Below are 27,263 nucleotides of genomic sequence, written 5' to 3'. Positions count from 1 at the left end.
TCAGGAGACAACTTGGTATTCAGTGTAGCCTGAGATGCCCTTGAAGGAGCCCTCTGGTGCCTGCTTCATCATCTTCTAGATGTCATTGTATTTGGCAAGTTTCTCCAGGTAGCAGGTTAGATCCACGACTGACCTGTAGTGTTTGGACAATAAACAATAATTTTAAAAGAATAATATAAATGGTCTGTGTTTCGAATAAATTAAAATTGGGGGTGAGGACACAGAAGTCCATGCCAGTGAGCTTTCCATTCAGCTGAGGGATAATCTTGCCTACAGCGTTGGTGGTGCCAATAGAAGCAGGGATGATGTTCTGGGCAGCCTCTCAGCCATCACACCATAGTTTCCTAGAAGAATTGTCCATGGTCTTCTGGGTGACAGTGATGGCATGGACTGTATTCATGAATCCCTCTGTGATACCAGAGTTGTCATGGATGACCTTGGCCCAAGGAGCCAAGCAGTTGGTGATGCAGGAGGCATTGCTGATGATCTTGAGGGAGTTGTCGTACATCTCATGGCTCACACCCATCACAGACATGGGTGCATCAACAGAAAGGGCTGAGATATTGACCCTCTTGGCCCCACCCTTCAAGTGAGCACCAGGCTTCTCCATGCTGGTGAAGACCTCAGTGGACTCCACAAAATACTCAGCACCAGTATCACCCCATTTGATGTTGGCAGGATCTCCCTCCTGGAAGATGGAGATGGGCTTTTTATTGATGACAAGTTTTCTGTTCTCACCCTTGCCTGTGCTGTAGACTTTGCTGTGGGTTGGGTCATCGATGGTGACAGTATCCACTTTGCCAGAGTTCAGATAGTCCTGGTGATCAGACACTCAGTATGGCCAAATCCATTGACTCCAGTCCTCACCTCCACATCTCAGGGACATGCACCAGAAGATGCTGTTGTCTGTCAAAAGGACAGGAGCAGAGAATCATATTTTAAAATATTTTTATATTGATGACAAGAGTTTGATAGTCTTCCCATCAGGGAAGAGATAATTTGAAAGTAATGGAAGAATATAGTGAATATCCACTTTAGTAATTATGAAATAAAAATTCAAAGGATTGATATTAAAAGAGATAACATTTAAATTTTGTCTTTTAATCTATGTAAACTATTTGATGCTTTCATGGTCTATTAATCATTTATTATGCAATCAATTATTATTGGAAGATCAATGGTCTGGGTAAAAAGGTAGAAAAGGTAGATTTCAACTTCTCCATTTCAGTCATTTTTAACCAGTGATGTCCAGAGTGATCTACACAGTCATTTTCAAGTGATTGAAATGAGTTTGTACAAGAAACAGTAATTTTAAAAGAATAAAAATCTTTTACATGGTATGTATGTCTAATAAATTAAAATTTCCATTCAGTTTGACAAGCAATCTGAGATTTTAACACTCTCTTTAATACTTTTGCCCATGTGGGAGGTTACTATTTTTACCCAAATTTTTACTGTAATGTATTTTTTTTTCTTCTGTATTTAGTCGGTTAGGCTTCTGCACAAAAAGCTATCCAGGCAATCAACCATAGACATGATGAGCATTTCAAAGAAGAGAAGAGGTGTGTACACTTGTGAATTATATGTTCAAATTCATTGCCCATTTTTCAGAAGTATTAACATCCTCTTACTGGTTTGTAAGATATCTGAACAGACCATCATCCCCTTGATAATATGTAGTAACTAGGTACATAGGTCTGAGCCTGATGGTGTACGCTCAGATTCCAACTCCATCATCTATTTGTTGAAAAACATGGATCAATAAGTAAGCTAACACTTCTCACTTTTCTCATCTATAAAATGAGGACAGTAATACTACCCATATCTTATTATTGCTAGCAAAGTTAAAGGCTTAATACATGTAAAACATTTAGAAACTTTGTTCCTAAATTTCCTCTTGCATGTAATGAGGATAATTATACCATTTTGTAGCACTATCATGAGACTAAACACTTTTATATATGTAAAGTGATCTGAATGGTGCTTGGCATTTGGTCACTGCTATGTAACTACAAGTGCTATTAACATTTTTACTTTATTATTCTAATAATGTCCAGTGTACAATAACTCCCTGCTATTATACAGTGCAAATAACTGGGTTTATGGTGTGTTTTGTAAAGTTTTGAATTTTTATGCAGTGGTACCATTTTATAGGCCAATGGATGCTAGTCGTGCCATTGCATTCTTTATATGGTTGTCTTAATCTGCTTGAAGTGCCATAACGAAATTCCATAGACTTAGTGGCTTAAATAATAGACATTTAGTTCTTATATTTTTGGAGTCTGGGAAGTCCAAGATCAAGGTGCTGGGAGATTCATTTGCTGGCAGGGCACTTCTTCCTGACCTTAGATGGCTTTTTTTTTTTTTTTTTTTTTTTTTGCATTTTCATCACATGGAAGAGAGAGCAGGAGAGCTCTGGGCTCTTTTTGGCCAGAGGGTCAAAGCTCTTTTGGCCAAAACTCTTTTTGTCTTCTTAAAAGATTACTCATCCCATCATTAGGGGCCCCACTCTCAGGACCTCATCTAGACCTAATTACTACCCAAAGGTCCATTCCTCCGAAAATACTACATTGGAGATATATGAATATGAATTTGAGGGATTTGGGAATGCACATATTCAGTACAAGACAATAATTGTCTCATTTCAATCTCTGTGTATCTTACAGGTTTGATGCTTTTATTATCCCACTTTTCAAATCAGGAAACTACTCTTTTCCAACATATATTTGAAAAGTTGTTTTAACTTTTTATATTGGACTTGAGATTCATCATTGTTGTTTTATAGGTACATTTATAAAGCTCCAGTTATACATATAGTTACATATATATATGTATTCTATTTTTATAGTTTGATAGAGAAATGATTAAAATAATAAAACAAAGGATGTCATATTTATGTTTTATTGTTTAAAAAATTTGTAAAATAATAAACAGAAAAACTTAATATAGTTAAGGCTCCTCTTACCATTTTATCAAAATAAGCACACTTTATTTAGCTGAAACTCTCTAATTTGAGTGCATATGAAATTCCTATGTCAACCTTTGACCATAATTTATTTGATTAATCTTTTTCAGTTACTTTGTTATTGAAATTCAACTTATATAAAATATTGTTAGTCTATTAGCATCCCAACATTTTATTGACATGTTTCATTATAGGAGAATAGTCTCATATATCATGACATTGGTTTTTTAAAGATATATATCAGCAGTATGTTTTGCTTTATCTCTGATACTATTGCAAAAAAAGAGGGAGGGGTGTTTGGATCTAGCTGGCCATGATTGTGGAACTAAGCACATATAAACACTTCCATGGTACCCTCTGGAATTCTTACTCTGTTATTTAAAAGTTTTGAGGACTGAGCTGTGTGTTATTTAAAAGGTTCGGAGGACTGAGCTGTGTCTGCAGAATGAAGACTTGTTCTGTTTTGTTTTGGTTTCACTCTCCAGGTACCTGTGACCAGAAAGTGGAGTTGCTTTCTTTCTTTTTTTTTTCTTCATATTGCTAATTCTTATAATTTTTGTAATTTCTTCTACTCTATCTTGCCAAAACTTCGCTATTCTTTTGATATTCATGATATTTGACTATTAAATCGGCTCCCTTTTTCTGAATTTTCCTTCATTCAGTAAGGTCTTTAGTTTTTGACTCAAAATCCCTTTCTCCATTCCATTCTTACTGTCAGTGAGTCCCTCCAATGGTATTTTATCCCAATTCTCTTCTGCTGCTTACTGAAATAACCTCTCAGCCACTGCTTTTCCTAAAAACTCTGAAAGTGTGATTTCAGACATCTCGCCTTCCATCTCAACACCCTTGTATCATCCAGTTCCACTGATAGGATTCCTCGATATTGAAGCTGCTAGTCCACTAACCCCATCATTTTCTTACTAACATCATTCCTCCTCGCACCTTGTTCTACTCTTTGCTCAGTTTATATCCCATGGTCTGTTTGGCCTTTGCAAAAGCGCTGCCATCTTTGAGCTCTGATGTTCTCTACCAGCGGTAGTTCAAGTCCTATGGAATCCAGTCATCCAGCTTTTTCTTGTCTGTACCCTAAACAGCTGAATTTTGCACAGAAAAATAACATAATTCAGGATAGCTAGTTTAGATACTTGGGTAACACTGGCAGGAAATTTTACAATGCATTCCTAGCAAGCTTTGAAGCCTCTCTCTTCCAGATCTGTGCTTCTTAAAGTATTTTTCAGAAACTGGTGCTCTTTTATAAGCTATTTATTAGTGGTCCATGAAGAGTGAATTTGCAAACTTTTAGAGCAATTTCAAGGAATAAGTTTAATGCTCCTGAATCTAATGTTAGACAAGTCTTGTTTTGGTTTTATCTGACTTTTTAAAAATTTAATATTCCAGTATTTCATTTTTATTTTGTAAGAGTATTTGTTCATGGTGGAGTGCAAATAAAAATAAATGGTCTATTACCTTGGATTATTTGAGAAACACTATCTTGGATGATTATTTCATACCTTCTCCTCTCTTCTGGAACCTCTCTTTACCTTCCTTATCTTGCAGAAGATAGAGCTGGCTTCTACTTCAGTGTAAAAGAACATAGAAGCTATTGGAAGGGAGCTCTGTCTCCCTCTCATTATCACGTTGGGGATCATACCCGCACCTGCCCTGCCGCTGCCCTCCCCTGCTCTGGTGGAAGAGGCCCCTCCCTGCTCTGCACCCTCACCTTTCACCTGTGCTTCGGGGCCCCTTGTCCTTTCTACCTTGTCAGATTTGCTCTGCAGTTTTCCCTTTCTTCACCAGCACGATCTCTTTCTCTGGATAATTCCCACCAATCCTGCAAACATACTGCAGTATCTCTCCTCTGAAAAAGAAAAGAAAAAAAAGGCAAATATGTGACTCTAAGTTCAATATTCCCACAAGGTCCTCCTCCATTTCTCTGCTTGTCCTTCACATCAAAAGTTCTCAAAAAGAATGTGGGAAAGCTGAGGACTCTTGCCTAGAGGAACTCCCAAGTTCCGGCAAAATTGAGGTGGGGGCACCCCAGATTGTAGTTTCTCATTATAATTGGTTTCCCTGTCCTGGGATAATATGTAAGTTCTGCACCACACACAGGAGAAATTTGTAATTGTTTATTTGATTGGGCAGACAGATATGCCTCATCGTCCACATTTTTTATTAAGCATATCACTGAGCTATTCATAGACTTCTCAAGGCAGTAGACTAGAGCAACCATAGCAGGGTCTTTGCTGGCTGCTCTCTGGTGGCCCCGACTAAGTATGAGTCACAGCAAGGGCTTACTGCTAAGGGGGAGTTCCTTGATTTTTAGGCAGAGTAAATTTAGTAAGCCTATTTCTCTGAACACTGCTTGTCTTTATTGATTATTTCATATTCATCCCTCTACCTCCAGTTGGGACAAGCCTTCAGGGATTAAGAACTCAGCAATATTTCTTGATGAGTAAAGAAGATGTTCATTAAGTATCTACTATAGTCTAAAATTAAATGCTTGCAAATATGCGTAATCAGCAATAGTGAATAATGTAGTGTTTGGTGAGAGGACAACCTGGAAAATGCTGATGAAAATTCTCATGGGGAAATAAATCTCTTTCTGGTTAGGTGAAGGAGAAAAATATTATAGTGTTGTGTAGATAAATACTCTCTTATAATAGTGATCATTATTAGATATTGTTCAGTGATTCATTATATTAATATTTTAAGATAATCATTTCTAATTGTCCAGAATGAAAGGATCTATTGACCTTAACAGAAAAATGATTTTGAAGTAAATTAAGCATCAATGAAAATTATAATATGAATATTGTTTTTTTGCTGGCTTTTTACTTACATTGGATCATTGTTTTATTGATCTCCTAAATAGCTATCTATATGAGAGCCCATTTTAATTTAACATTACCTTTCCATCAAAGGATATGAATTCTTTATTAAGCTCAATAGCTTTTTTTTTTAAGATTTTATTTATTTTTTTGACAGAGATCACAAGTAGGCAGAGAGGCAGACAGAGATAGGGGGAAGCAGGCTCCCTGCCGAGCAGAGAGCACGATGTGGGGCTCAATCCCAGGACCCTGGGATCATGACCTGACCCTAAGGCAGAGGCTTTAACCCACTGGGCCACCCAGGCGCCCCTCAATAGTTTTTTTAATAGACAAAATTATAAATGATTTTTGTTTTATTCATCAGTAACTTTACAACATGAAGACAGAATGGTTAAGAAATGTAGCCATCACACTGTATAGAGTTGAGGTGATCTTTCATTCGTGGTTCCTTGAATTACCTAATTATAAAACTGTGCTACTCAATAATTAAGTGATACATTTTTAGAGTACAAAACCAAAGCAAAACTACCATTTTATCATTTATGTCAATATATAAATGACATTTATTGCTGGTTGCAAGTTTTTGTAAGTTCTAACAGTGACCCTCTATTACTTAATCATGTCAAATAAAGCTCATGCACCCCTATTCCAAGTCTAATGTGTTTGTGTGGGGTGCTGCCATTAACCTACTACCACCATCCCAGTCATCCTTTGATCAGCAACAAGTGAGTATTTAATCTATGGAGTGTCCGTAAGAGGACTTCATTAGAATTTTTCACCTTGGTACCAAAGTGAGCTTCAGCCATATTCTTGTGATAGCAGAGAGAATGAAGGCAACATAATAGCAAGGAGCAGAGAGGAGAATTAAATTAAATTAAATTAAATTAAATTAAAACCAGTAAATTCTTCCACCTAAGGAGTTTGAAATGAGTTTTGATATAACTGACTGATCCCTAACTCTGCCAGGATTCTAATTATATTCCCTAACAATGTATATCTCAGTGAAGAGAAGAGTGTTTACACGGATTGGTTAAGTCTTTTAAATCAATACCTTGGTGGCTGAGTTGGTGCCAAGCTACCTGTCCTTGAAGAGGGGCTATTCCTGTGAAGTAACCACTGGCAGAAATTTGTTGGGAAGCGATGATGATGAACATAGGAGCTAGCTCATAAAATATCTGTGAGAAACAGTAAGTCTTAGTGACATTTACTGTGAAATTTGGAACTCAGTACAAACCAAAGAGAAGATGTCCCCCTTTACAAGAGGCGTGATCATCTGTACAAGTGCTACAAAGTTACTGTCAATGGCCTAAATGTAAAAACAAAGTTGTGGCTGAAAATATCCTTTGTACGATAAGGAACTATGAAATTTCAAGTTCTACTCACTGCAGAGAGGGAATAAAGGCATGGTATTGCATTGATCTGTTTTTTACACTAGACTTACTAGAAAGTGAAAAATCATAAAATTTGAGACCATACTTTTTTTCTCATCAAAGAAGGTATTTAATTAGATATTAAAGACTATTTCATTTCATGGTTAGCAGGGCCATTTTTCTGCACAGAAGCTTGAAATGTCATAATTGTATTGATGAGTTTTATGTTCCTGTTTTAGAGATCTGTCCTTATTCCTCAAAAAGAGCCACAGTAACATACTGACATAGTCACACTCAGTTTCACTTTTTTGTGTGACTTTAGTCTGCCAGATGATATAAACTTAGCACTATACCAACTGTTTTTGAAGATTTAAAAAAGACGTATAAAATGCTTTCCCCTTCAAGGATATTTAGTAAGGATTTATAATTAATTCCCAGAGAAATGATAATGTCTGTTAAATGGTGTTTCTTACAAATATATTTTCTGTAAAAGACAGGTCAGTTTGAGAATGAAACCTATCACTGGGGATAGGAAGGCTCAATGTTGAGGAAAGTGAGGTTCAGAAGGGATAATAAAGATCACTGAGAAGACCCGAAGTTTTCAAGGTATACAAATGGAATGGGCTATTGTGTGAGGGAAGCTGTGTGGATATTAACTTGAGTGAATCTATTGAAGAATAACTCTCTACCTCTCTTGCCACCATGAGAAAATGTCCAAACGTATTTCCACTAACTTTGTAGGGTCTATATATGAGGGTCTGATTTAAAATAAAACCTCTTTAAAGTACACACTTTGGAAGTGCTGTGGAAATATGGCAGAAACAACTGTTTGGAGCCAACTCCAAAACAAAAATAGAGAAAGGCAACATCCTGGACAGATTCAAAGGTTCTCTATGTGGAGGTAAAAAGGGAGAGGCAAGCTGTTTCAAAAGCAACTGAGAGCACCTCAAGAATCATAGAGGACTTTGAGAGCCACTGACACTGCCGTTGAGTTGAGAGGCCCACATGGTTACCAGCCATGAGAGAAATGCTCTTTCATAATCAGCTAAAAGGATTGTCAAGTGGGAAGAATACTTGGCTCCTAATTGGAAGAAAAACACCAAATGTAGTGAGATGTTATGGAAGAGGGAAAAAAAAAACAGTGATCTCAAATATGTAAGCCTCAACTTGATCATGATACAGAATCTAGTATTGGTTTAATGATTAAAATATCTTACTAAATAAAATTCTGAAATAGAAAGATGACTTTAAAACCATATACTTTTCTAATTGTCAAGCATCTCAGGAGAAAATTATTAAAATCCCAGAGATTTTGAGATGGTTACTAATGCTGCAGTGTTCAGTATTTAGATGTATGAGACATGTATTTTGAACCACCAAACTTCTGTGCAGTCAAATGACATTATTTTTCTGTACCTTTATTTAACTGAGCTCTTTTCTCAGAAAAAGGGAACCTAACTCTACCAATGCAACCATTCCTTTGGTTGTCAGCATCCAGCCCTGCTGAAACCTGCTGCCAAGGTCTGCTGGACCCCATTCTCCAGTCATTAGACCCCTGCTGTTTATTCTGTGTTATTCTTTTCATAATTGAAAGGCATCTTTAGGGGCACCTGGGTGGCTCAGTGGGTTGGAGCCTCTGCCTTCAGCTCAGGTCATGATCCCGGGGTCCTGGAATGAGCCCTGCATTGGGCTCTCTGCTCAGCAGGGAGCCTGCTTCCTCCTCTCTCTCTGCCTGCCTCTCTGCCTTCTTGTGATCTCTGTCTGTCAAATAAATAAATAAAATCTTTAAAAAAAAAAAAAAGAAAGGCATCTTTAGTTTACCTTACATCAATGTGGAGTAGGATAAGCTACCTTAGATGCTCTCCTACACCTTTATAGACCTTTGGTAGTTTGGAGATGAGTGTTATTTCAAACTGTGTATCTGATTAGAAGTATTTTACCACAATTTCAGCTCCACTGATGCTACCCATTTTAGTACTGAGTGTTCAATAACGTTATATTACCTCTGAGTTCCATACAGGAAGCTGGGCACAAACACTCTCTGCTCTCTGAACCCTAAATCTATCAGTTTCTATTGGCCATTCCTATCGAAGTTTCAATATTAAGAATTAACAGGGGATGGGCACCTGAGTGGTCCAGTAGGTTAAACATTTGCCTTCAGCTCAGGTCATGGTCCCAGATCCTGGGATCAGACTCTTTGCTCAGTGGAGAGTCTGTTTCTCCCTCTCTCTCTGCCCCTACCCCCTCCCCTACTCATGCCCTCTCTCTCATGCTCTCTCTCTCAAACAAATCCTAAAAATATAAAAATAAAATAATTCACAGGGTCAAGTGTTTTGCTTTTCTAGGAAACAACCACCACTGACTCATTTTATGGACCTCTTATTTCAAAATTCTTCTAGGGAATAGAACTGTCCCCTGGGAAATGGTCATTCACTAGCATGCCTTTTGTCTAACAGGGCCATGTGACTAATTCTTGCAGAAAAGAAAATAGAAGACATTAATTTTTTTAAATTTTTTCCCAGACCCTTAAGGCAGTTAAGGAACAAGTGTACAATCTTAACACTTTCTTCCCCCTCCTACTGGTCAGACATCAACACCTATGGTGATATTAAAAGACCCAGTATCCATGAGTGACTACAGGGAGCATAGTTCCACCTTGTGTCACCTACGGCTACCAGTCAGAAACACCCTCATTGTTCTTTTGTACATTCAAGAAATAAACTTCTGTGGCCTTAAGCCATATAAACTTGGAGTTTGTTTGTTATAGCAGCTAGTATTACTGAAACTAGTACATTTATTTTTAGAGAGTTCTACCTAAATTCTACTGTTTTTGGTATTTTTCTCTTCATATTTAAAATCAAGTTTCAGAAATGTAACAAACAAAATTACTTTTCTGTCTTAGGCATCTGGCTTGTACAGACTAAACATAGTTTGTCATTCAAAACTATTTTCTTTGCTGTAACTCTAAAGAGCATATTTTAGAACATTAATCCAATGTATTTTTTCTGTAACTCTATCAATCTTCCTAAGGAACAGATGTATGGAAAGGCACTATTGCTTCTAAATGGTAAAGGAGAAAATAGTAGGGGAAAAGATATATGGGGGTAGAGTTTGAGAAAGAAGCTTCAGTTAACTTTCTTGTCCTCAGGTATCATAAAATAACATTGAGTTAGGCCAATACATTTTCTGTTGGGGACTCATGAGCGAGTAGTCTTTCAATCCCTAACATAGCTAGGGAAGAGTGGCCTTGGGCCCGGAACATTTCCTTGCAGAAAGATAAAAAGCCCTTATAGCATAAGATGTAAATTTGTCTTTGGTTGGAATTATCTTTCCCTGTTCAGGTCTGTTGTGTAGTTTTCTGTTCAGCTTAAGTGTGTGTTGATATGTTTGTTCTTTCAGTTTTGTAGGGGAGGGAAAAGGCCCTTCACCTGCAGGACAAGAAAGATACGTGCAGACCTTCTCCCCATATCAGCTGTGGGGTGAGATTTGCTGACCATGGGGTACTGATGCTTACTATTAAAGTTGATCTTGCTCTGCCTCTCTTCTGTGTGAGAAAAGTAGTGCTCCACCCATTGCCTGTGTGAGTCATGTCTTTTTGGTGACCCTAACACTAGCAAACTATGCAATGGATTGACATTCTGGGACTGTTGTTCCTGGTGGTAAGCACCAGATGTCATTCCCTCAACGTTTTCAAGTGAGAACACTAAAGCACACTGTTTTCTCCCCATGATACAACTAATTCTTTAGACCTACCTTCCCCCCCGCAAATGTTTGCATTTCTTAGCAAGCACCTGTGTCACCATGATTAATAATAAGTCTCAAGGGCAGATAATGGGATTTCCAGATGCTAATATTCACTGGGTTGTTTCTGAGATGATCAACTCTATAAAGTATGCTCTAGGAATGTGTGAAGAATACTAATAGTTTTTTTGAAATGTGTTCTAGTTAGAAAAAAATTGTAAGACATGTAAAAACACTTATTTATAGTTCAGAATTGTTTCAGTCATTGAAACGCATTGCCAAGCCAAAATTAATTTGTTCAATGTTTTTACTTTAATTTTCACCTTGTGTTTGGAACTGAAGATAGGATAGTTATAAATGTTGTCATAATTTTTTACAAATATCATTAAATAACTACTTTTTATAAACCTTAATTCCAGCATATGCCAGTTGACAAAGTCAGGAAGGTCAATAGATTCTGCTATGGGTTGAGGAGGAGGGAATAATAAAATCAAAGCAGTGTTTTAGAAATAATGATATATCTTCTTCTAATTTAGCCTGTACTCCTGGACTATCTTATGTATCAGTAACTTAGCTCTTGATTATAGTTCCTGAATATTGCACTGGGATGGGTGTCATTTCAGTGGATATGGCCACATTTCTAGAAAAAGCATAGTAGCACAACATTGTTAGCACTTCAGAAATCTGACTTCATTAGAGTTCTCTATACTCTCTATAGATGTCAATGTGCTCATTTGCAAAATCAAGTAAATACAGTTTCCTAGTATCTGTTGTCTCACAGCTTAATTAAGGCTGTAAATTCGATAAAAAGTCAATTCTGTGTGCAAACAGACATAAAGATCTTTCAGATGCTTTGATTTATGACCCTATGCAACTCAACTAGATCTGATTCACTACAAAAACAAGGATCATAGAGTTTGTGGCCCCTTAACAATTTGCCTATTCAGTGAGTACATTTATTCATTTAAAAAATAATAATGTTGAGTCCCCATAAACATAAAAACTATTCCCGAAGCTGGACAAACAACCATAATAAGACAAGTCAGAGGAAGTACTTGTCCCCCTGGAACTCACATTCTAGTAGAGGCACAGAGACAGACAATAAACAATAACAATAGCAATAGCACTAATTAAGATCATTTCAGATCATTGTAAGAGCTATGGAGAAAACAAAGGTTATGCAAAAAAAGAATGACTGTGCTTCTGGGTGGGGTGGGTGATGGGGGAGACCTCTCTGAGGAGATTACATTTGAAATCAGAGTTTAATAACAAAGAAATAGCTGTGAGAAAATCTTCAGAGCATTTTTGGTAGAAGGAAGAATAAGAATTAAGAAACTAAAACAGGATTGAGGTTGGGCATGTCTAAGGAAATAAGAGACAATAAAGATAACTATCACGTGAGTAAGAAGTATGGTGGCAAGGAGGGACATCCACAGAAGAGTCAGGATTTAAATGATAAAAGGCCTTGTGAGAAGTATTAAAGGATTTGGATCTTTTACTATATACAAAAGGAAACTGTTGGGAGGTTTAAGCATGATATGGTTTATGTTTTATGAAATAATTTAGGTTATTCTGTGGGTAATGGATTATAGGGAGACAGACAGGAAGAAGTTCCGAGATGATCACAGTAATTCAATAAAGAGATTCTGATGGCAAAACTGAGGTATTAGCACTGAAAATGAAAAAAAGTAGACGGATTCAAGAGAGATTTTAGATGTAGAATTATAGAATTTTGTAGATTGGATGAATGATATGAAGAAAACTTAAAAATCAAGGACTTTTTTTTTTTTTTTTTTTTGAGAAAGAGTGAGCACATGAATGGGGGGGAGCAGGGGGGAGGGATAAGCAGACTGTGTACTGAGTGTGTAGTCCTATGCAGGGCTTGATCCCATGACCTGGAGATCATGACCTGAGCTGAAATCAAGAGTTAGATGCTTAACTAACTGAGCCACTTAGGCACCCCAGGGAGAACCTTTTAGTTCTTGGTTTAAGCCGCCAATGAGTGGTTTTCTATGTACTGAGATACAGCTGACTGGACAGGAATGAATCTAGGAGATCAGTAATTCTAATGTGACCATGTTTTCCATGACTATTGAATATCTGTGTGGAGAGGTCAAGTATGCAACCGGTTTTAGTAGTCTGGAGCTCAACAAGGGGGTCACGATACACATGTAGAATAGCAGGAATAAAAATGAAATGTAGGGCTATGGGACCAGATGAGAGGAAAGTTAGAGGTGAATGGAGATACACTCTAACATTTGAAGCTCAAACAAAGGAGACACAGTGAGCAAAGCGACTACAGCAAGCAGTGAGTAGGACAAAGAAGCAAAAATGGGAGTGTTTCAATAAAGAGGGCATGAGAAACTGGTCAATTATGTTGCAAGCCGTTTAGAGATGGGGTAAGAAAAGGGTAGAACTAGATGCCCTGGGACTGGTGTTACCTTTTTAAATAATATGCCAAAAAGCAAGATCATGGAAGAAAGAACTGATAAGCTCGATTTAATTAAAATAAACTTTTGCTCTTTGAGAAATGGTTAAGAGAATAAAATGGCAAGCTGCAGCCTGGGAGAAAATATTTGCAAAAGCCATCTGATAAAGGACTACTATTCAAAATATACCACATCTTCAAACATGTATATATAATGGAATATTACTTAGGCATCACTCATCTGTGAGGAGGCTTCAAAACAGATGAACAGAGGGGAAGGGAAGGAAAAAATAAGGTAAAAACAGAGAGGGAGGCAAACCATAAGAGACTCTTAACAACAGAGAACAAACAGGGTTGCTGGAGAGGAGGTAAGTGGAAGGATGGGGTAAAGGGGGAGGCATTAAGGAGGGCACTTACTGGGATGAGCATGGGGTGTTATATGCAAGGGATGAATCACTAAATTCTACCTCTGAAACTAATACTACCCTATATGGTAATCAACTAGAATTTTTTATAAGATTTATTTATTTGAGAGAGATAGAGTATGTATGAATGGGAGGTAGTGGTGCAGAGGGGAAGCAGACTCCCTGGGACTCCATCTCAGGACCCGGAGATTATACCTGAGCTGAAATAAAGAGTCAGAGTCAACTGACTGAGTCATCCAGGTGCCCCACTAACTAGAATTTAAATAAATCTTGAAAAGGAAAAAAAAAAAAAAGATCATCATACAAAATGCATAAAAAGCTTTTAAAACCCAGTAATAAGAAAACAATCTGATTTTAAAAAATGGTCCAAAGACCTTAACAGACATCTCACCAAAGAAGAGATAAAGATGGCAAATAAGCACATGAAAAGATGTTCAATGTCATATCTCATGAAGGAAATGGAAGTTAAACAACAATGAGATGCCACTCAAACATATTAGAATGGCCAGAACCTGGAACGAGGACAACAGGGAAATGTTGGTGCTAAAAAGAAAAGAACTATCAAGCCATGAATACACATTGAGAATCTTAAATGCATATTATTAGTGAAAGGAGCCAATCTGAAAAGTCTACATACTGTATGATTTCAACATACAGTTTGTGATATTCTGGAAAAGGCAAAACTATGGAGACAATAAAGAGATTAGTGATTGCCAGGGGTTGGGAGGAAAGGGATGACTAGAGATACCTCAGAAGATTTTTAGCCCAGTGAAAATGCACTCTGTGTTACTCTAAGGGTAGATGCGTCATTATACATTTGTCCAGACCCATAGAATATACAACACCAAGAGTGAATCATAATGTAAACTATGGCCTTTTCAGTGATTATGATGTGTCAGTGTAGGTTCACCAAGCATAAATATACCATTCTGGTGAGAACATGTTGATAATAGAGGAGGTTATACACTTGAGGGAATAGGATATATACGGGAAATGTCTGCATGTTCCCCTCAATTTTGCTGTGAACCTAACATTGTCAAAACAAGTAAAGCCTAGGGATGCCTGGGTGGCTCAGTTGGTTAAGCATCTGTCTTTGGCTCAGGTCATGATCCCAGGGTCATGGGATCAAGTCCCACTTTGGGTTCCTTGCTCAGTGGGGAGCCTGCTTCTCCCTCTGCCTGCCTCTCCCCCTGCTTGTGCTCTGTCTCTTCTCTTTCTATCTGATAAACAAGTGGAATGGTGGGGATAAGAGGTTGATTAAAGGGATTGGGTGCATGACAGGTGAGAAAGAGGAGCTGGTGAATATGAACACCTATTTCAGGATGTTATCCTGAATGGGGTATAAAGAATGCAGCAGGAACACAAAAGCTCATAGTGTTCATTGAGGTTCATTTCCATTTGTAAATCATGAATGGGATAAATTTATAAAACTAGAATTAAAAGTACGAATCAGAATGGGGGGAGAATGTGAACATGGAAGAAAAAGGAGAAATTAGCTTACATTTGAAATCTTTTTGTTAAATAAGATAATTTTTAGTTCGTTAAGCCTTTTTTATATAAAGCCCAAACAATTTGGTGTATAGTACTTTAAAAATCTTAATATTTCTGAAATTTTCAAAAGCTCTGTTTTTTTAAATTTTTATTTTAGTTTCTTTAGCTGAAAGTTATGTCACCTTACTCACTCAAAATCCAGTTTTAGAGTTTTTATGTATTTTCACCATATTTTGTTCATCCCTAATCTACCATTTAATAGCAGAGTAACAAAAGTAGTAGAGTATGGGACAAATACGAAGGCAAGAAAAAAATAAACAATTTTAGCCGTGATTTATGACTACACATGGAACTAATGGAGTTGAAAGATACAGAAATCTGTTAAGTGAAAGATATAGCAGAGAAAAGGCACACTCATGTTTATTGGGAGTTTGTGATGGGTGTAAATGAACCTGAGATATGTTGTGGCCCGGGATGACACCTCATGGTGTCATTACGTTGGAGGTGAGAGATCATTGAAATTATTAGAAATTAATGATGGAGTCAGGACTGGCCAGAATAGAACTGAAAACACTAAATCTGACTTTCTTAACACTTGCTTATCCTGGATGATAGAATTTATCCTATTGTGTTACTGGAAATCCACTTAATAGATTAATCAGTCTCATATTCATATTTGGACAAAGTTTATAACTTATCTACTTGCTTTTACTGATTTATTCTTGCTAGAGTAACAACGTTTCCAATTTGTATTCAGAAAATGTTATATTCAGGGAATTTAAGTTGTGGCTTTCCCCCCCAGTTAGTTATTGAATAATCAATGACTCATTGACTCCTGTAAATAACTTTGGACATACTGGTAATTGAAGATCAAAGTCCTCTTTATGATGTAAATACCCCAAAGGAACACATCTGGGAGCTTTCAATCTGAAACCTAGGACAGTATAAATGGATGGATGGATGGATAGATGGATGGACGGACGGATGGAAGAAGATAGAGTTCCATAATTGTGTACTGTACATCTCAAGACCTCATCCAGAAGGCTTACTGTAAACACTGGTCCCAAGTTTTAGTGCCATTCTACTCATTTGCTTGTGAGGTCTCAGTGAAGTCATTTCTTGTCCCTGTTTTTGTTTTATCTATAAATTTGGGATGATGCTACTTATGGAATAAAACAGAAAAGGCTTTGAGAAGAGCGGAATGCTAAATATTTATGTTTATCTGCCTGGTTGTATAACATGGCTTTCCATTCTTCTGCTTCTGTATCACTTAAGTGAGAGGACTAGACTAGTTTTTGTTCTTCTGTCTCCCTCAACTCTTAGAACAGTTTCTCCTTCTAATGACAACCATTGGTCTTTTCCTAACTTCTGAATGGGAGACAAGATTATTTGACCTTGTTTGTCTCTTCTGTGCTGTTTCTTAGCAGTGACTGCCAAAGCACACATCCATTTTGTTCTGTTTATTTATACTCTCTAGAACAAAATGACATTTCCTCAACTCTGCACTGGTTTTTCAGCTGTGGCAGCTAAGCAAAATCTACCAGATTTTCATTCCCCTATGAGAGATAGCTTCTAAAGTCTGGTTTTATTTATGGATATTACTTATTGAAGAGTCATTAATATTTAAAGGAAAGGCCATATATGGCAGTTAAGTGAAATTTATAATTTTAAGAGAATTTTAAAAGCCAATTAATACCTCAGTAGTTTCCAAAGAGTTTACAACTCAGTCCCAGGGAGATTATTATGAAGACTTAGTAAAAATGGAAAAAACTCCTCTAAACATTTTATATGCTATGTAAGAAAAAATATTTTACCAATAAACGAAAAAGAGAGGTGTTACAGTTTAATGTCACTATTACTGTTAGAAGATTTTTTATGTTTTTTACTTTTCTCAGTAATGAAAACATATTTTTTGGTTTGAAAAACATGTATTGATTTGTTTGTCTTTCTTTTGACTTACCAAAAGATGCAGAAAATGCCTTATTCTTATGTGTTTGAAATGAATTTTAAAACACAACATTGACAACTCTTAAGATGAGTGAATTCGTGGGCTTCTTTTCTGTGAATAGTACATTCTGAGAATCATCAGTCCTGTCTCCTTGAGTGATAAAATAGAAGTTAAGTGTTCTGACAGTATGATCATTTGATGTTTTTGTGTGAATTTTGAAGCTTTCTTTTCACTGAAATTTACTGATAATATTGTGTGCTGTGTTTTGATCTTTATGAGACTTTTTCCTCTTTAGTAGTCCTTTTTCCCCTTTCCTTTCCTCTCTCTCTCTTTCTCTCTTTCCTCTCCAAACATAAAAACAACTTTGGACTTTAAGAGAACTGTCTTGTACAATATGGCTATTGGAAGCACTGATATAACATGACTCAAAAGAGAGCTAGATGTCTCCTGTATGACATGTATTTTGAGAAGGATCACCTTCAACTTCACCTTAGAAAAATGTCCTTTATGTTGGAAATGAAGTACATTGCACTTTGAGTAGACAGACACCATATGAGAGAACAGAGAGAAGAGAAGAGTTGGACTCTGTAGTAAATCTTGGTTATCTGAGGCCTTCTGGTACTGATTCTTTAAGAATCTCCAAGCATTTTTCTCTAAACAGGCAAATAGACTCTGGGAATGTGTTTTTGAGGATATAGATAGATTACAAATAGGCAGACAGGAGCATTCCTCTCTTCATTCTTCTTCCTCAGGATATTTTCTGCTGGAGCTGAGTATGACTTTTTTTGTTTCTGTTTCCCTCTAAACAAATGTGCAGAGATGTTGTGGAAAGAGTTTAGGGTGTGTGTCAGGGAGACCTGTATTTAAATTCCTAGCTTTAAATTTATATTCAGTATAAACTCTTTGATCTTTCATTTTGTCCTGTATAAAATGGGAAGAATGATAGCACTTTCCTCATAGGGCTGCTGCTTGGAGGAAATAAGGTATCAAACAGGAAGGGCTTAGCATTTCGGAGGCCCATCCTTACCTGGTTCTGGATGGAAAAAGATAAATATTTTAAAGCATAAATTCAGCCTTGTGACTGAGCCATCAGAGTTATGCTTCTTTTTCCCCTGTCTAAAATCTCCTCATCAGCTTCTTCCCATCATCCCCCCATAGAAAAGTTGAAGCTTACCCATTCTTGAGGCCTCGGCTTAAATGCTTCTTATGTTTTGTTTGACTAAGGTTAGGTTTCCTATTATGGGTTCCCAAAATGATCTATACTTCTTTGTATGCTCATTACAGTGATAATTAATTGGCAACTATTACCCTCTACTCCATCAGCTCCTTGGGGACAGGAAACAGTCTTTCTAGTTGACAGTGTATGAGCCATGCCTAGCATATTATGAGTTCGCAATAGGTATTTATTGAGCCAAAGTCTTGAAAAGGACACGTCAAGGCCTCTGTTTTTTCATTTGTCCATGCAGGGGATATAGATGGTATCCTGGTAGTATAAGGGTATGTATTCCACTAACATCTCTACCCCCTATATCATTTCTTCCACCAACTAGAGAGATTCCTCTTTTTATCACCTGGGGTAAGTAGATGGGTCTCCAACCCAATCATACTTCTATTCTCACTATGGAGAGGGCTTCCTAAAGCCTGCTCACCAGCAATTTATCAAAGTCTGCCTATCCTGGCATCTTTCATCTTACCATTTTTCCCTAAAGTTCATGCCAAGGCCTCATTCCTCTGGGGAAGAATTGCTGCTGTCTGCCTATTTATAACCCATCCATACTCTCAAAAACACATTGCCAGAGTCTGTTTGCCTGTTTAGAGAAAAATTTATAAGGATTCTTAAAAAATCATATTGCCAGTATAGTAGAAAATGTTGGGGAATACAAAATACTGGGGAAAACAACATGGAGCTAGTGGCCAAAATTCCCTCCATTTCCTCCATTTCTGACTCTTAAAAGTGGAAAGGAGCTGACTATGTCTCCATGATCAATTCTTCCCAACTGTAAAGCACATGTGGGCCACACACCCTCTCTGGGTGGGCAAAGCCTGGGTTGTTGGACAAGTCTGTTCAACTCACGTATACAAATACATTCAGAGTCACCATGGTTTGTAATCATGTGCATATCACTGTTCCAGAAAATTATTTTCTAGATTCTAGATACTTTCTTAGGAACTACTTTTTTTTTTTTTTTTTAACTCAGAATATGCAACTCTTTTCCTCTAGAAGCAGAAAAATTTAGAAGTGGCAAAGAGGGTGGTAACTTTTAACCACAAGTTAAAATTGGTTGATAAGATTGGTTAATGCTTTTAACTTACAAGATTGGCTAATGTTTTCATAAGGTATCATCCTTTTTGCAGATTACACACTCCCTTCTTTATCTTTGCTCTGTTCAAAACCCTCAGCTCTCTCATACCCAGGAAAACCTCAGTACCATAGACAATCTCGGGCTTTTCACTGAGGTTGAGGGAGGAACTAAGGTTCAGTCACTTCCTGAACTTGGTCACTTTCAATAGAACTGTCCATTTATAATGTGTTACCACCAGGCAGTGAGGAGACTACATTTTAGAAACTATATATATATATTTCCTTTATATATTCTTTATTTATATTTCTCAGTGGAATTCTGCCACTCTGGGGCAAGGGAAGAATGGAGGACTGGCTAAACTGGGAAATGCTCAGGACAAGACCATTTCTTCTATCTCAGCTTTACCAGTTTTTAGCTGTGTGAACTTGCACAAACTACTTTTCTGCACTTGTTCTGTAAAATGGGCATAACAGTGGTACCTATTCCATAGGGTTATTCTGGCAATTAGAATTAATAATTAATATTTAAAATAGTGCCTAGTAAATGCCAGTAAATATTAGCTATCATAATTAATGTCACTGAATAATGAATATGTTTTCTTCCACAAGGATTTGAGTAGCTGTGTGCTTATTTGGTATTTTCAGGCAAGTGATCACACAACTGCAAGGGGATTTCATGGCAGTGTTCTAATATACTCCAGTCCCAGACTAACTATTCTTTTATTTAACTACAATTTGCACTAGCAATTTTAAAGCTACCTTATCAAAATGTTAAGTGATATCAGTAAATAACTCAAGGGTGGTTTTCAGAGTAACAGAATTTATTTTAGCCAGCACATTTATGGTGCTTACAGTGTGTCAAGCACTGTTGTACATGCTTTGAAATAGCAACTCATTTAATTCTTGCAATGACACTGTGAGAGAGCCACTATTATTAGCCCCATTTTCCATGTGAGGAAGCTATGTATTGGAGAAATTAAGTGGCTTTCCAAGGTCATCCAATTAGTGGCAGTTAGTCTACCTGGAGAATATCGAGAAGGCAGCATGGCAGAATTGTCTAGACTCAAGTCCCATGACTTGGGTTTGCAATCCTACCTTTGCCATTGATGCGGGGAGGTCACTTACTCTCTTTAAATGAGGGCAATGAACTGTATGATATCAGCAGTTCTGGGTTTAGCCTTCTTGAAATAATTATTCTTTCAAAAAGTAATCCTAATTTAAAGAGGAGACCAGAGTAAAGTAGCTAGGGAAAATTGATTATATGCGCATAACTTTAATTTTGATAAATCATCTTTGAAAGAACCACAGCAACCATGGAGGTGCCATATATTAGAAATACTCAGCGTCTCTGCTGTTACCAATAGTTGGTGAATGACATCACACAATACATGTTGCCTGCTTATAAAAGCGAGAATCTAGGGTTAGCGCAAATGGACACATTCTGTTGCTTGAATCCTATATATTTTACTAATTGAAGACTATATTCAAGGCATACTACCCATCAAGAGAACTCAAGCAGTATAAAAATAAAAGAGAGCTATAAATTCTGAAAATATTGGTGAAAGAAAGTTGATTCTGTAATTTGGGGATTCTGCCTGTTGAATAATAGTCTTGAATTTTTAGGCACAATATTCATCCTTGCAAGTGGGTATCTCTGATTAGTGTATGAAAACAGACTTTTAATTGAAATTCACTTGTAAAAGCAATATAGATTTCAAGGGAAAGATTCAAAGTGTATTGCAAGTAGTATTTTAAATTGGTATGTGATGCTATCTAGCCTATTTGGTTTTATGGTAGGGACAAATAGAAATAAGATAAAAAGTGGAAAATTGAATTTTGAGTTCTATGATGAAAACACAGATATAGACTACAGTGGGGTTTCTGACATTTTTGTGAGGAAAAGCCTTCTCAATGTTTCTGAGTAGAGAAGTGGGAGAGTTACCAATAGCTGCAATTTGATCTCCCCTTCCTGATGAAAAACCTTTAGCAAAAGAAGCAAGAGGGTGGTGGTCATCAGCTTGGAGTGGAAAAGGTAAGGCTTATACATATTCTTAGGAATCTTTGGAACAAACCTAACAAACTTTTAATTAAGTGTCTAAGGTAGTATTGATGACAACTACTCTCTTTTGACTAAATCCTTGCTCTATGTTGGGAAGTTTGTTAAATATGCACCTAATACCATTATCTCCTTAAATCTGCACAAAAACCATATGAATCCTACACATCTCTGCAGGAAGAGACCTGTGGCCTTTGTCACCAAATCTGACAATTCATAGGAGCATAGGATGACAGATTTGCAGGCTGGAGAATCTGCTCTTGTACCACCTTCTCTATTTTTGCCAGAAGCATAAGCCCTCTATGCTGCTCTTTAAAGTCATGTTTTCTTTAAATGACTCCATTTTTCCTTTAAGAAATATATTTTTAAAGGACATTTTTTTTTATCACCATCTATGGCTAAAACTGCTAGTGCTCACCCTTTTCAGTCTTCCTCCGTTTCCAGATACATGGGAAGATGATAGTCCTGACACCTCCTGGCCCCTCCACACACACCACCTTCAGTTGAGGGGAGGAGCCTCGTGATGGTCTAACCAATGGATTATAGAGGTTGTGGTATGTGTTCATTAAAAAAACACAAAATGGAAAACAAAAACAAAAATAAAGTCTCCATTTTAAAGATGAGGAAACTACACTTAGAATTTAAAAACTATTAATCATAGCTGTTCTAAGTTCATTGCCTGATAATTCCAACGTTGGGGTCTTTCTGAGTTGGATTTGATTTGATTGCTTTACCTTAGTGAATTCTTCTTATTTTTCTGTGTGCCGTGAAATTTTATTTTTATTGATTCTGGACATCAAGGCAGCACAATACAGATTGAGGTAAATAGCCATTTTTGCATAGAAGTGTGTGTATCTCTTCTGTCAGACTGTTAATGTGGAGACTTATGTCAATCTTGTCATGGGTTTAGGTGGGATTATGTTGTTGCTATGGTTATCATCAGTGTATCACCACTTCTACATGCTTCTAGAAATACCTTAGGATAGCCTGGATGTCATAGTGTTTTTCCTTAAATTTTTTTTAAATTTGAGTGTATTTGACACACAATGCTACCTTAGTTTTAGGTGTACAACTTAGTGATTTGACAAGTTTGTACATTATGCTGTGTTTACTGCAAGCGGAGCTACCATCTTGTCCTGTTACATTGCTATTACAATATTATTGACTATATTCTTTATGCAGTGGCTTTTATTCCCATGACTTACTCATCCCATAAGTGGAAACCTATATCTTCCACACTGCTTCATCCATTTTGCCCAGTGTCCATAATGTGTGTGTGTGTATGTGAGTATGTATGTATATACATATATGTACGTGTGTGTGTATGTAAATTGTTTTTGTTTTCTTGGGTAAATACCCAGTAGTAGAGTTATTGAATCATACGGTATTTCTTTTTTTAATTTTTTGAGGAACCTCCATATTATTTTCCATAGTGGCTGTACCAATTTGTATTCCCACTAACAGTGCACAAGGGTTCCTTTTGCTCAGATCCTTGCCAACACTTGTTATTTATTAGCATTTTGATTTTAGCTATTCTAGTGGGTGTAAATTGATCTTATTGTGGTTTTGATTTGCATTTTCCTGATAATTAGTGATGTTGAGCTCTTTTCATGTGTCTTTCGGCTATCTACATGTCATTTTGGAAAAAATGTTTGTTCAGTTCCTCTGTCCATTTTAATTGGATTATTTGTGGGTTTTTGATGTTGAATTGAGTGAGTTCTTTATATATTTTGAATATCAACCTCTAACTGGGTATATTATTTACAAATATTTTCTCCCATTTGGTAGACTGCCTTTTTGTTTTGTTGATGGTTTCTTTGGTGTGCAGAAGCTTTTTGTTTTGATGTAGCTCCAATAGTTTAAGTTTGCTTTTTTTCCTTTGCCTTAGGAGACCTATCTAGAAAAATGCTGCAACAGCCAATTTCAGAGAAATCACTCCTTGTCTCCTCTTTTAGGATTTTCATGGTTCCAGGTCTCACAGTTAGGTCTTTAATCCATTTTGACTTTATTTTTGTGTATGGTGTTAGAAAGTGGCTCAATTTTGTTCTTTTGCATGTAGCTGTCCAGTTTTCCCAGCACCATTTATTGAAGAGACTGTCTTTTCTCCATTGTATATTCTTGCCTCTTTTGTCACAGATTAATTGGCCATATAATTGTGGGTTTTTTCTGGGCTCTCTATTCTATTCCATTGATCTAGGCCTCTCTTTTTGTGCCAGCACCATACTGTTCGTTTTCTACAGCTTTGTAGTCTATCTTGAAATCTGGGATTGTGATACCTCCAGCTTTGTTCTTTCTCAGAACTACTTTGGCTGCTTGGAATTTTCTGTGATTCCATAAAAATTTTAGTGGATAAGGAGAATTAAGAAAGAAAAAAAAAAACACCCTGGTGAACCAAAGTGTTTTTCTTAATTCTCCTTATCCATCCTCAGGTTTTAGCCTTCCCTTTTGCTCTTGCACCTGATATGGGGTCTTCCTATGTCCTTGTTCTCTCCAGTGGTAGATTGCCAGTCTTTATTACTTTGTGTTGTTAATCCTGATTTATGGGGCAGGGGAATTTTCTCTTGTTTTGGCCCAGTCTAAAACTTCGGTGAGCTTGGTCTCGAGTTTGGAATTTCCTTAGTAAACCTGCTTTGCTACCCATGTAAGCCAAACTCTGCTATGGATCATTAGTAGTTCTTGTATGAGCGTTTCCTGCCCCTCCCCTAGTGGTAGGAGACCTTTAATGGTCTGGTCTCAAGACAATTTCCTATTCCTACTCCAGAACATTTCCCCAGCATCATCTTTTTTTTTTTTTTAAGATTTTATTTATTTATTTGACAGACAGAGATCACAAGTAGGCAGGGAGACAGGTAGAGAGAGAGGGGGAGAGAGAGGGGGAAACAGGCTCCCCGTCAAGCAGAGAGCCAAGGCGGGGCTTGATCCTAGGACCCTGGGATCATGACCTGAGCTGAAAGCAGAGGCTTAACCCACTGAGCCACGCAGGTGACACGCAGCTTCATCTTTAAGAGTGCCTGAAGTGGTGATTTGTACTACAACTTCCCAGCAACTTAAGTCTTTTGTTCTGTAGAGGAGAAGGTTTTAAATGAGAATTTATGCCTTTCCTCTAGTGTTGGATACTCTACTTATCTAAACCTGCACAATCATGAGAGTTTCTCTTATTCCCAATATGCCCCATTTCTTCTTTGAGCCCTAGCAGAGGTCTGTGGAGGACAGCCTGTAAGTAGTATGAATGCCCCTGTGTCTGTGGCTCCCAGGGGTTCTATACTCTTATGGTAGCCCATACTCAGATTTTATAAATTCATTTAAAAAATAGATAAGTTATTTTTAGCCACTTGTATGGCACTGGTGTCTCTTTTTCTCATGTCTCTCTGCCATGTGTGTTTCAGTCCCTATGCCCTGTCTGCGTGGAGACATCTTTCCTGGGATTCCAAGATAATTGGTTGCCCTGAGATCTCTGACAGGTTCAAGAAAAGTCATGATTTTATAGTTTATCTGGCATTTTCATCTTATTAGTGTGGGAACAATACTTTTTCCACCCTTCCACATCATAGGCATAAGTGAATCTCCAGTTACTTCTTAACTAATATTATATAGTTGTCCTAGGTTAGGTTCCTACAGATGTGGAGAATGAGCCAAAGATTCAAATACAGGTGATTTACTAAGTACCCCCAGAAAGAACAAGTAGGAATATGGAGGAAACAGGAAAAGGAAGAAGCTCAGAAAGGATACAATTTTGGTGACATCTCAGCTTGATCATTGGTGAACTCTGTAGCATAAATTGTAGTTCAGTGGGCATACTGACTTATGGCAAAGGAGCTGAGTTTTTAATAGTCCAATAACAGTTGAGCACTAGCTGAAGGCATCCTTGGGGTAGAATATGTACCACCAACCACTTCTGATTCTCTGTAAAAGTTAATTGCTACAGTGCTCAAAGGCAAGCAACTAAGGAAGGTAGATGTGACTGATTTGCAGGAAAGCACAAAGAGGTTGAAAATGAATGGCTGCTACATATTCTACTGCTTTACTGATACTAATGATTTTTTAAATGCTATTTTATTAATTTTTGTTTTGGTTACCTATTGATGTCATACTTTCTATGTTTTTTTATTTTCAACTTTCATATACACTTGTTTTAGTTATTTTTCTTGTAACAAACATCAGACTGTTGTTCATTTCCTCTAATTTTATAATCTTGACCATACAGTAGATGAGTTTCAAATATTTTCATTAATTATGGTAATTGATATATTTTTAATTCTACTGCCTGAATTTAATGTTTCTCTTTACTATCATTTTTTTTGCATTTCCCCTTCCTTTTCTGCCTTTTACTGAATTCTGTAGGTTTTATTTCTATTTTTAGTAGAATTTTTAATTATTTAAATGCATAGCTAACTGTATTCTCTGTTAAATCTAGATTTTCAATAGTTTTATCCTCTTCAAGGATATCCTCTTTTCTATTGAAGTTTAGTTAACACATATGTTATATTAGTTTCAAATGTACAACATAGTGATTTGATAAGTTCATACATTTTGCTCACCACAGATATAGCCACCATCACCATACAATGCTATTATAATACCATTGACTATATTCCCTATGCTGTACCTTTTATTGCCATGACTAAGGACCTATAGTCCTTATTTAATACTTATTGAACCTTACTATGTTACAAACACTAAAGTTTACATCCCAGAGATAAACAAAATCATCATAGGACTTGCATTCTCATAGAAATGACAAAGTTCAGCTACCTTATTTTTACTTAGTAGTTATTTAAATTAAATGATCTATTTCTGTACACCATGATATTCTTATATTTTATGTCTTTCTACCACATTAACTTTACATAAAAATTAAATACATGCTTTACTTGTTTGGTGATATTCTATGAGTTGTAAACTCTTAACATTTGTGTTTCTGAAGTATTTCTTGATTTTGCTTTAATTCTTAAAAGATAATTTAGGTGGATATAAAATCCTACACTGGAATTATTTTTCTTGAGTATTTTGATGATACTACTTCATTATTTTTTGGTACCTATTGTGGTAGTTAAAAGAGTTTTTTGTTGTTTTGATGTTCTTCTATAGGTAATGTGTCTTTTCTTTCTGACATTTAAAAATGCATTCTCTTTAAAACTTATGTGCCATAGTCTCACTGTAATGTGTTCAAAGTTTGGGTTTGTTTATATATTCCCCTGGTACACCGAGTGTAGTTTCATAACTTGGTTCTCAAAAGTTATCTATTTGTATATTTCTGCTGTGCCATTCCCTTCATTATCTTCTTCTGGAACCCCTATTAGTCAATAGGATGTCTCTCTCCAAGTGATTTACACGTCTTACACTTCTCTCACATTAAAAACAATTACTTCTCTCTTTGTGATTTGTACTGAGTGAATGTCCTGTGTTGTGTTTCCATTCACTAATTCTCCTTGGGTGTTGGCTAGATTTTAGTTTATCTAATAATTTTAGGAAGGATTTATCCATTGCTTTGTCCCCCAAATAAACTTCATGATGAAAACCATCACTTCTTCATGATCCTTCAGTTTGGCCTGTATTTCACTGGGTGATTCTTTCACTAATCTTACCTGGATTCATTCTTGCAGGTCCAGTTGGCCCAGCTGGGAAGTGGGCTTCCATGGTCTCATTGATCTTTCTGGTAGTTGATGACTGTGGTTGGGTGCCCTGTTCTTCAGCTATGTAGCCTCTCAT

The 27,263-nt window shown here is 36.8% G+C and overlaps 1 pseudogene; it reads right to left on the bottom strand.

The window, feature by feature from the left end:
* LOC125101646 (glyceraldehyde-3-phosphate dehydrogenase-like) lies at positions 1-27,263 on the bottom strand (annotated as a pseudogene).

This window comes from Lutra lutra, chromosome 6 (assembly GCF_902655055.1).
Source record: "Lutra lutra chromosome 6, mLutLut1.2, whole genome shotgun sequence".
Taxonomy (NCBI): Eukaryota; Metazoa; Chordata; class Mammalia; order Carnivora; family Mustelidae; genus Lutra; species Lutra lutra.
Note: the sequence above shows the minus strand (reverse complement) of the source record. Positions and strands in the feature narration are given on the sequence as shown.